The sequence below is a fragment of the Mustela erminea genome, chromosome 3 (genome assembly GCF_009829155.1).
Source record: "Mustela erminea isolate mMusErm1 chromosome 3, mMusErm1.Pri, whole genome shotgun sequence".
Classification (NCBI taxonomy): domain Eukaryota; kingdom Metazoa; phylum Chordata; class Mammalia; order Carnivora; family Mustelidae; genus Mustela; species Mustela erminea.
In genome coordinates, this window is record NC_045616.1 from 149,425,287 (window position 1) to 149,434,761 (window position 9,475).

The following is a 9,475-nucleotide window of genomic DNA, read 5'->3' on the forward strand; positions in this document are numbered from 1 at the left end:
ATTTTTGCACTGTCATGTATTTGCATAAAGACTGTTTTAATAAAAAAAAGTATTTTTCTTTTCCTTAACTGTATTGCATGTTCTTTATTTGCACATGGTTGGGAACCTCAAGTTAACATAATAAGATTCTGTATTCACAGTTGGAAAGTCTAATATATGTATGTTTCATCAAACACTTCTGTTTTTTTTTTCTGTTTCTTTCTCCTCTGATTAATATTATAATAACCAATAATATCTATGGATCTCCTAAATTATATGTAATGGACCAACTAATTTATATGTACAATATAACATAATGAAAGATGAACAATTGTTATTAGGTGTGTGTGTGCGGGCAATGAGATTTCTAGGACCTTTTCTTGTATTAATGGGAAAAATGATCATTTTTTTGATAGTGAGTAAGTCTTTAGTTGTTATCCTCTCAACATTTAATCAACTCAAGTAAATAAAAAGCTACAAATAACTACAAATACAAACAAAGAAATTTTAAAGAGTTTAATTAGTTAAAAAATATAAATGAATAATTCAAAATTTTCAGTAAATTTTGAAGCATATGATTTGTTTTGTTATGCATTGTTACTTTGTGGTATAGATGGGACATTCTTAAATTAAAAAGTTTATTTAACTAATATGGAAGGAGTTGAAAACTGAATCCAACTTACCTGAAATTTGATTAAGGGAACAACAATTATGCTCTGTCAGGCAACTTCCTGGACAATAATGCTGTAATATATGTTTCCTAAAATTCACTGTGAATTTAATTACTGAGCACAAACATGAGCTCACAATGATACTTAAAAAGAATTTATTTATTTAAGATTTTATTTATTTATTTGACAGAGGGATCACAAGTAGGCAGAGAGGCAGGCAGAGAGAGAGAGAAAGAGAGAGAGAGAGAAGCAGGCTCCCTGCTACTCTCTGCTGAGCAGGGAGAGCCTGATGTGGGGCTTGATCCCATGACCCTGAGATCATGACCTAGGCTAAAAGCAGAAGCTAAACCCACTGAGCCACCCAGGAGCCCCCAAAAGAATTTATCTTTGAAGGACCTTTTTAAAATCTTAAACCTCTTCTACCTCACTGACAGCATTAGGACAATAATAAAAGGGGAATGTATAGTTTCAGTCCTCACATTAATTCTGTAAATTAAGATTCCTTATAACATTGAGAAAGCAACCCAGCTGTCCTAGACCTTTGTTTTTCCATCTGTGTAACACAACAGTTGATGATTCTCAAGAAATGAAATACTGAGTATTCCATTAGGCTGAAGGGACATGGTATTATGAGTTGGCAGATGGCAAAAGAAGGCTTGAATCAAAAACCTCTGGCTTTACATGATGAGGTTAAGGTCATAAAGTCACAGAAAACTTGATAAAACTGAAGCTACTCTTCTTATTTGTGCAAAATATTAAAGCCATCCTGAGAGACTCATAAGCTATGCTTATCCTTTATGAATTTCTTTTCATTTTTTTTCCATTATGGGAGTTAAAAATCACACTGTTGAATAATGATAATTAAAATTAGCATAAAATCAAAGCAATGTACAAAATCTGGTGAGGAATAATGGAATAAGCTCAGAGTTACTAAGAGGCATGTTTTTTAAACCATTTTGTTTGATGCTCTCTTAGGTCACAAATTTTCCTTTTTGCAAAAGATAGGATATTATTTGAGTGTAAATCCTTACGGGGCCCCATTGAGAACAGAAAGAAAACTGCTTCTAAATGAATTACTCAACCTCTGCAAATATTTCTTTTTAATTTTAACATCAGATAGATAATAAATATTCTTATCTTTTATTCTTATCTTTCTTTATAAATGTCTGATTTTGAAATATAGTGAATATTTTCAATAAATATAAATAAATTTACATATATTTTAAAACATTGTAAAGACCTGCACTGTCATATTTAATTTAATTGTATTTAATTATAATTATGTAATAAATTCTAGAAATATTTAAAAATCTTATACCTGTAATCTGATTTGCATAGTTCTCTAATAAACAAACACATTACATAGAGCTCCCTTGATAATGATAATTTTGGTGATGTATATCTGGGGAAGAAATTGGTACTAAAGATTTAATGGTTTTCCAAAATAAATTCCAAACTAAAAGAGCATATAACATTTCTTGGAATACCTGTTAGATTTGGTTAAATGTAAGAGGCATATGATAATATATTCTATTTTCTTTGGTTTTTACCTAGTAAGGAAAAGCTTCAGAAAGACCAAATTAACACAAACTAAAAAAAAAAAAAAAAAAAACAAAAAAAAAACCTATTTTGATATCTGTCAGTGTAAGTAAGAATGAAAATGTCATGTAAAAGATTAGCTTCAAATAATAGTGTTAAGTAGAATAATATAAGATGTTTTTAGGTCTTGTTTTATTGATGATTGTATTTCCAAAACATTAGCCATACTGATGCAGTTAAATAATGGAATCACCTTACACTACCCACACATATTAAGCTCAATGTTTAAAAAAAGAAAAAAGAAAGAAAAATCAGGGCAAGATTGAGAAATAATTTAGAACAGAAAGTCCCATCAAGGAGATGATAATTTCTCCTAAGATCTGATCTTTGATTAAAATGAAAACCTCCATTCTGAAAGGAAGACGAATCATTTACTTTCCTTTTTCTTTTATTTAAATCCACCCAACTATGGTTATAATGCAAAGGAAAAGTGCCTAAAATAAAGATAGTTTAGCTAAAATAGTAACTTAGAGAAACTGCATAGCACAGGTATGTCATTTTATAGATAAGGAAACATAGCCCTAAAGAGTTTATTCATTTATATAAGATTGCACAGCAAACCTTAGAATCAAAGCTAGCATCACGTTCTGGAGACTAGTGTTTCTACTATATTAGGTTGCTTTCTGTACAAGTTAATTAAGAGAAATTTAAATAGGCACTCTTTCATACTAAGGACAACAGGTCTTAGAGCTGTGGCTATAAATCCTGGCTCTGAGTTAACTACACAAGAGTTAGTTGGAAATGGGAGTGGGTTTTGTGCAATGAGTTTTTGGAGCCTACCTAACATCTGACACACAGCATAGGAATCAATACCTTTAACACCTTCCCAGTGATGAGGGAGCAGGAGGCTGGCTGAGGACAAAGCAAAAGCTGGCGCCTTGCACCCCCTCTTCACCCTTTCCCCTCCACATGTGTAGCATCCCTCAGGCAGCCCTGACTGCCATGAACAATAAGCAAATAGTTAACTTGCAGAGCTCACAATCCTGCTAGACAGGAGTCTCCCTTGGCTTACAAATGTCCTAAATCTCACTAACAAAGACGATTGGTAGCAGGATTGTGACACCCCACCAAAAAGTCTCCCAACTATCTTAATGTTAATGGCTGGTCTAAAGACAACATTGATCCAGCCGCAAGGGCAAGGCCTCCGGCAGGCCTGGAACATCCTGGCACCTTGTAGGCCCTCTTTAGCATATGAAAACTCCACTGAAACCTCCCTTCCCCTCACCTTCCCCCAACCGCAGGGTATATAACATGCCTACCCTCACAACCTGGGGCAGCCGCATCTCTGCCTGCCCATGGGCCCTGTCCCCGTGCTCTAATAAATCACCTTTTGCACCAACGAAGTCTTAAGAATTCTTTCTTTAGTCGTCGGCTCCGAACCTCCTCACCCCACCGAACCTGACTTAGGTTCTGGGACTTCATCACCAGGTCCTCGCTCTCAGACACGATCAGAGCCATTATTTAAACTAGTAGAGATGTTTAAAACCAACCATAATGAAGTCTGTGTGTGTGTGTGTGTGTGTGTGTGTGTGTTTTAATTAGCAAAATTGGTCTAGGTTTTCCCAGAAAAAATCCTGAAGTGAGGATATGAGCACAAATTTTGAGCACAGAACTTTGAATGGGGTTATTTGTTCCTGAAAGTTCAGAAAGAAAGAATTAGATCAGTAAGGGTGGGGGGCGGGGGAGGAAAACATAATAGAGGTACAGAGGCCAATGTGGACAAAGGGAGCAAGGGAGCAAGGACACTGGGTTACTGGTCTATCAATTCTTTGTCATTGATTAAGAGCTCTTTCCAGGGCTATTACTAGTCTCTCCCCCCCCCCCACTCTCTCACACACACACTTCTGACTCTCCCTGAACTAAGGTTATGGTGCTCACAAAAGCCCCTTGTTGCGGCCATCAGCATTTGAAGTAAAAAGCTTTTGTCACGCAGAGGGACTTGTTGAAGGTGCATAGGGGGAGCATCTACAGTGTTTGTCACAGAGAACTCAGTCAGTAAATTGATGATTCACATAAAAGAACAACTGCAATTGCGGATATGTGTGTTGATCCACTGAAAGCCAATGTAAACAATCTGTAGTATAATATGTCTTTGGTATACTATTCACAAATATAGCAAAATAACACTCCAGCACTCCAGTAAATTTGCAATTTGGATAAGCAATGTATCCTTTTTTAGTAAAAGTATGATCCAAATTGTCTATAAGGCATGAAATTTATTGTTTATGGATCATTCATTGTTTATGAATCCTCTATTTTATCTGATAACACTACTTTGGCTTTAGTAAGGAACTAACTTCGCATGATTATTAGAGCTTACTGTTATATTTAAGACCATCCTGAGAATTCTTTGACCCCAAATCCATTTTTACCAAAAACAGTTTAAGTGAAGATTATGTAAAGCTATTGGTTATATTACAAAAATTAAAAGAAGCTTTCTTTCAGTGCTGACTACCTCCACAGCAGACTTGAATGCAGAAATGCACTTATAAATTTTAAACATGTTGGAAATATTTGAATTATAGTTATTTGTTCAATGGCTTTCTGGTATTGCTCTGATAGACTTTTGCCAATTTGGAGGTGGCTGATTCCTTTTATTCCATCAATAGTAAGGAAGACTGGCCTATGAAGTACCCATGAGTTGCAAATTTACATCTGCCTACTGTGAATATGCACGCTCTTTCAGGAAATAAAAATAGTCAACATTCAAAAATGTGGAAGAATTATGCAAATAACTCACTTCACATAGATTTCTATGTATGCCGTTATTTTCTTTCAAAAATTGATCAACATCTTTATGTAAACCAGAAACACAATCCAGGTACAATAACACAGCATATTAGTCCATCTTTCAATTTGATGGAAATATGTGTTTTGCACCGAAATTGCTAAGAGCAGTAGCAAAATAAAATAAAATAATAAAATAAAAATAAATCCAGGGAACAAATTAAAATCATTATTATTTATGGTGGATAACCTTGATTGAGCATCCATTTCTGCTCCCTGGACTAACTCTATTTCTCCAACCAATTTATCTCTCCATTAGGTACAAAAATATCTTGAAATCTATGACAGTCTCCTTAGAACTCTGCATGCTCCAATTTTCCAAATCCTCTCAACTAAGTAGATGAATTTGACTCTTATTAAAAAAGAAAAAAAAATTGAAATGGAAATTTCCACATGTTCCCATCACTAGATCTATATAAATAAGTCTACATTCACATATGTGTTCTTCCTTCCCAATACCTCCACTTTCTAAATCTGATCACATCCTTCCTTACCAAGAACATTGCCTAAGAATTGTCCTTTCTTCTGTGTTAACATCTCTTTCTGTACTGGATCAATTTATTTATATTGGATTAATTATACTGAGTCAATTATATTTATATTGATACTCAAACTTGTTACCCTATCTTTAAATATATATATATATATATTTAATAAAAAATTATTTTAAACAAACAAACTATATATATATATAAACTATATATATATATATATATATATAGTTTGTTTGTTTAAAATAATTTTCTATTGCCCAGGATATTTTTTTCTTGTGTCTTGTTTTTTTGTTTGTTTGTTTTCTTTTTTAATAACTATAAATTCAAGCTTAATGACACTTGCTTTGTCTTGAAAAAAACAAAACAAAACAAAACAACAAAGCTGTTCTATCATTTGCTATTCTGATCTCATTTGAAGAAAGAGATGGTAGTTATCTTGCAAATGTAAAATTATACCATGAATGATGCAGGTCTAAGTCTGGTGGCACTAAAAGGAGACAATAGCATTAACGATAAAATTATAATCTGCTGGTGGCATTTGTGGGAAAGAAGCCCTTGCAAATTTCTAAATAATGGTAAACTCTATTAGGAAATTCTAAAGTGTCTTACAGGCCAAAAAGGAAATGACTCAACAGAGTTTGAATAAAATACTGGATTTGAGAGTTACTGGAACTTGGATATGTAAAAATAGGATGGCAGGTTGGGTCATGCCTACAATGGTTTCAAGTTCAAATAAACTACTGTGACAATACACCACTTCACAGGTCTCAGGCTTTTCAGGAGTGTTCTTTCCTTCAGTAGGTGCTGGCAGAAGGTGGGCTGAGTCGCTTTCCAACATAGATGTCTAGGCCCAAAGCCAAAACATGAGAGAGGAAGAGAGACGGAATGAACACCTTAAGGAATTCTGCGGAGAAAATACCCCCTTTCTTCATGGCCCCACTTTTCCTCATGCTTAAAAAAGACAGAACGTTTGGGGTGTCTGAAGTGGAACTCTTTAGGTGGAATGTTTTCAGCTCTACTGGACCAGTCAGACACCCAGTCAACGCTTTTCTTCAACGCATCAACTTCTTTCTCTCCTTCTGCAACTTCTTATTCTGACTGAGAGCTATGGTCCCTGCTGGTGTGCATCTCCACATCAAACATAATCTGCCCATTTTCTTGTGGGGAAGGGCTGTCACAGTGAGAAGTGGCTCTTGAACTACTCTGGCCTGATTTGTGTTGTGCATCCAAAAGAATCTTCTCCATGTCTCCATTGTGGATAGAGGATGAGGACGGTATATGTTCTAGCCACCCATTTTTCCCATTGCCATTATCATTGCCATTGCTGCTGTTCATGGGTAGCTCCCCCAGGAACTGTTGAGGCCGGCTGGCGGGGCAAAGGTTGTTCACCTTCCTGGCAGTTGTTGTTGAGTGGGGGCAGCGGCTGCTGTACTAAATGAGATGACATTGTCAGGTGCTTGGACGGGCTTGTGGCCGCAGCAGGACCGTCTCTGGTTCTCCAGCAGCAACACAACAAGCCAAGTGCCCTAAAATATTTTTAAAAATAAATATTTCTCCCTTGATTCTTCATTTTCATCCAATGACTGTCTTAGTTCTTTCCTGTTCATTGTCTATAGTCCCCTGACTTTTCTGCACTTACACTATCCATGTCTTAATTTATTTCTCATTTATATTCCCTTTTAATCTTTCTTTGTTACTATGTCATGGTTTCTATTTTATTTTATTTTACAATTATATTTTATTTTATTTTCACTAATCTCTGGTGGCCTCTATTTGATTAAATCCAGTAAATACCTCTCATACTTTATTTATCAGTCATTACACTGTTGATGACACTTTGGTTTTTTGTTTGCTTGTTTCCTTGTTTGGTTGTTTGGTTGGTTGGTATTAACTTTCTATCTTTGGTTTCCATGATAGCATACAAATCTCAATTTCCTTTTACTTTCTGAATCCTGGCTAAACACTCTTTCTAGAAACATGTGTTTTCTACCATGTTTCTAACTTACATTAGCATGCTGAGAGGAACCAAAAATATATGCCCAGCAAAGACTGTCTTCTAGGCTTCAAGCTTCAATTTCAATATGCAAATGTTACAGATTTGTTTTGATGACTTATTGGCAGATCAGTGTCAGTGTAGTCATCCATCCAACCATCCATTAAACAAATATGTATTGAATGATTATTATACATAAAGGGGAAAAGACAATGAACAAAACAAAGAAAAACAACTGAACAAAATTCTGCCTTATGTGTAGTCAAGGCATTATTTTGAAGAGTGGAACAAACCAAAAATTAATATGTTTATTAATTTTTCAAGTAACATAATATTAGTTGGGGAAGGGGTGATGATATTTGGGTAATGATTGTAATTTTAGATGAAGTGTCCATTGTGAAAAGTAAAACATTTGGTGTTGGAGTTTCCTGGAGGTAAGTCCAGTCCAGTCAAAAAATATAAGTGCAAAGACCCTGAGACAGACATGAGATGGTTTGTTTGAGCAATTGCTGGGAAGCCAAGGTGCCTGTGTTAGCATTATAAATATGAAGGATGAGCAAGGAAGATAGAAGAAAATGAAATAATAAAGTTAAAAGAGTAATGGGAGGTCTGACTAGTGGGCCTTACATCATTTTAAGTTTGGGTACTACATAAGTTGAGAATCTATCAGTATGGCTGAACAGAAGAAAGGTAAGAATTGATTACATTTTAACAAGATAAATTTCTGGTTGATCTTTAGGATTGAAGAGGTCAAGGGAGAAAGTAGCCTGAATAGTTAGAATGCTATTGAAATAAATTATTTGAAGAATGAAGTTCCCCAGATGTTAGCAATGGAGGTGCTGATAAGTATTAGGATGTTAATATTTCTGAAGATTGAGGTATTAATTCTGATGTAGGTATAAGAAAAAAGAAGAGTCAAGGTCAACTTCAAGATTCTGCATGTTGCTATGTATGCCTGAAAAATTGGAAGACTTTGATACTAACTAGATTAAAACGGGAAACTGACATGAAATATTCAAATTATTCACCAAAACTTAATTATTGTCTAGTGTTTCTTTTCTTAGTACATTGTATAAATCAGTTACTCAATCCAGGAAAATTAAATCATGCTGATATCCCTCTTCCTGAGAAAAATATTTATAAATTCATATATATCAATATTCAAATGAGAATATGTAACTATTTAAAGACATACTTTTTATTTAAATGTATATTGATATGTTAAATATATTAGATACTTGATCTCTATATCTCATCAATCTATATCAATATGTAAAATACATTGAAATATATAATATAAATGATACATATTTTATTTGGATGCAGAGCCCAAACACTGGTATCATGAAATCAATCCCCTCATTATTCTCCTTATTCCGGGCTGTTACAGAACAGACTTAATCAGGTTTTCCATGCCATTTTGCCTTCTTCAAATTTATTTTTTAAATCAAATAAAGAAAATGTTTTAAAGTAGAAAATTTAGATCCTTAACTGAAAACCTTGTGATTATTTTCCCAGTTTCCCTAAAAATTCTTAAATTGACCATTAGAACACTGAATAGTCTCATTCTGTTGCCTCTCCAGCTTGACTGTGAACCAAACTATGTTTTTGTTCATCTATTCCAACCATGATAATTTCCTTCCAGCTCCTTACATACAGTCTACTCTCTTCTGCACAGTAGGCTCTTCACATGTGCTATTTCCCAATATAGTTAATATACTAATTTCTATGCTTTCTTTCAGTCTCCAATATGGTGTTTTCTTTGTCTGAAAATGTAATTTCTGAACCCACAGAACAAGTTAAGTCCAATAGTCAAGTGTGTTTGTAACATATTATGCTATAGTTATTTATTTCCCAACTTGCCATATAGATTATAAGCTCTATGAGGACAGAAGCCCAAAAGTCTTAATAAGATACAGATCTGAACTTATAACATGTAATTTGTTTATTAA

General features: G+C 34.4%; 1 pseudogene; it reads right to left on the bottom strand.

Moving 5' to 3' along the window:
* Nucleotides 1-6,324: 6,324 nt before the first annotated feature.
* LOC116585668 lies at nucleotides 6,325-6,977 on the bottom strand (annotated as a pseudogene).
* Between the last annotated feature and the right edge of the window lie 2,498 nt (nucleotides 6,978-9,475).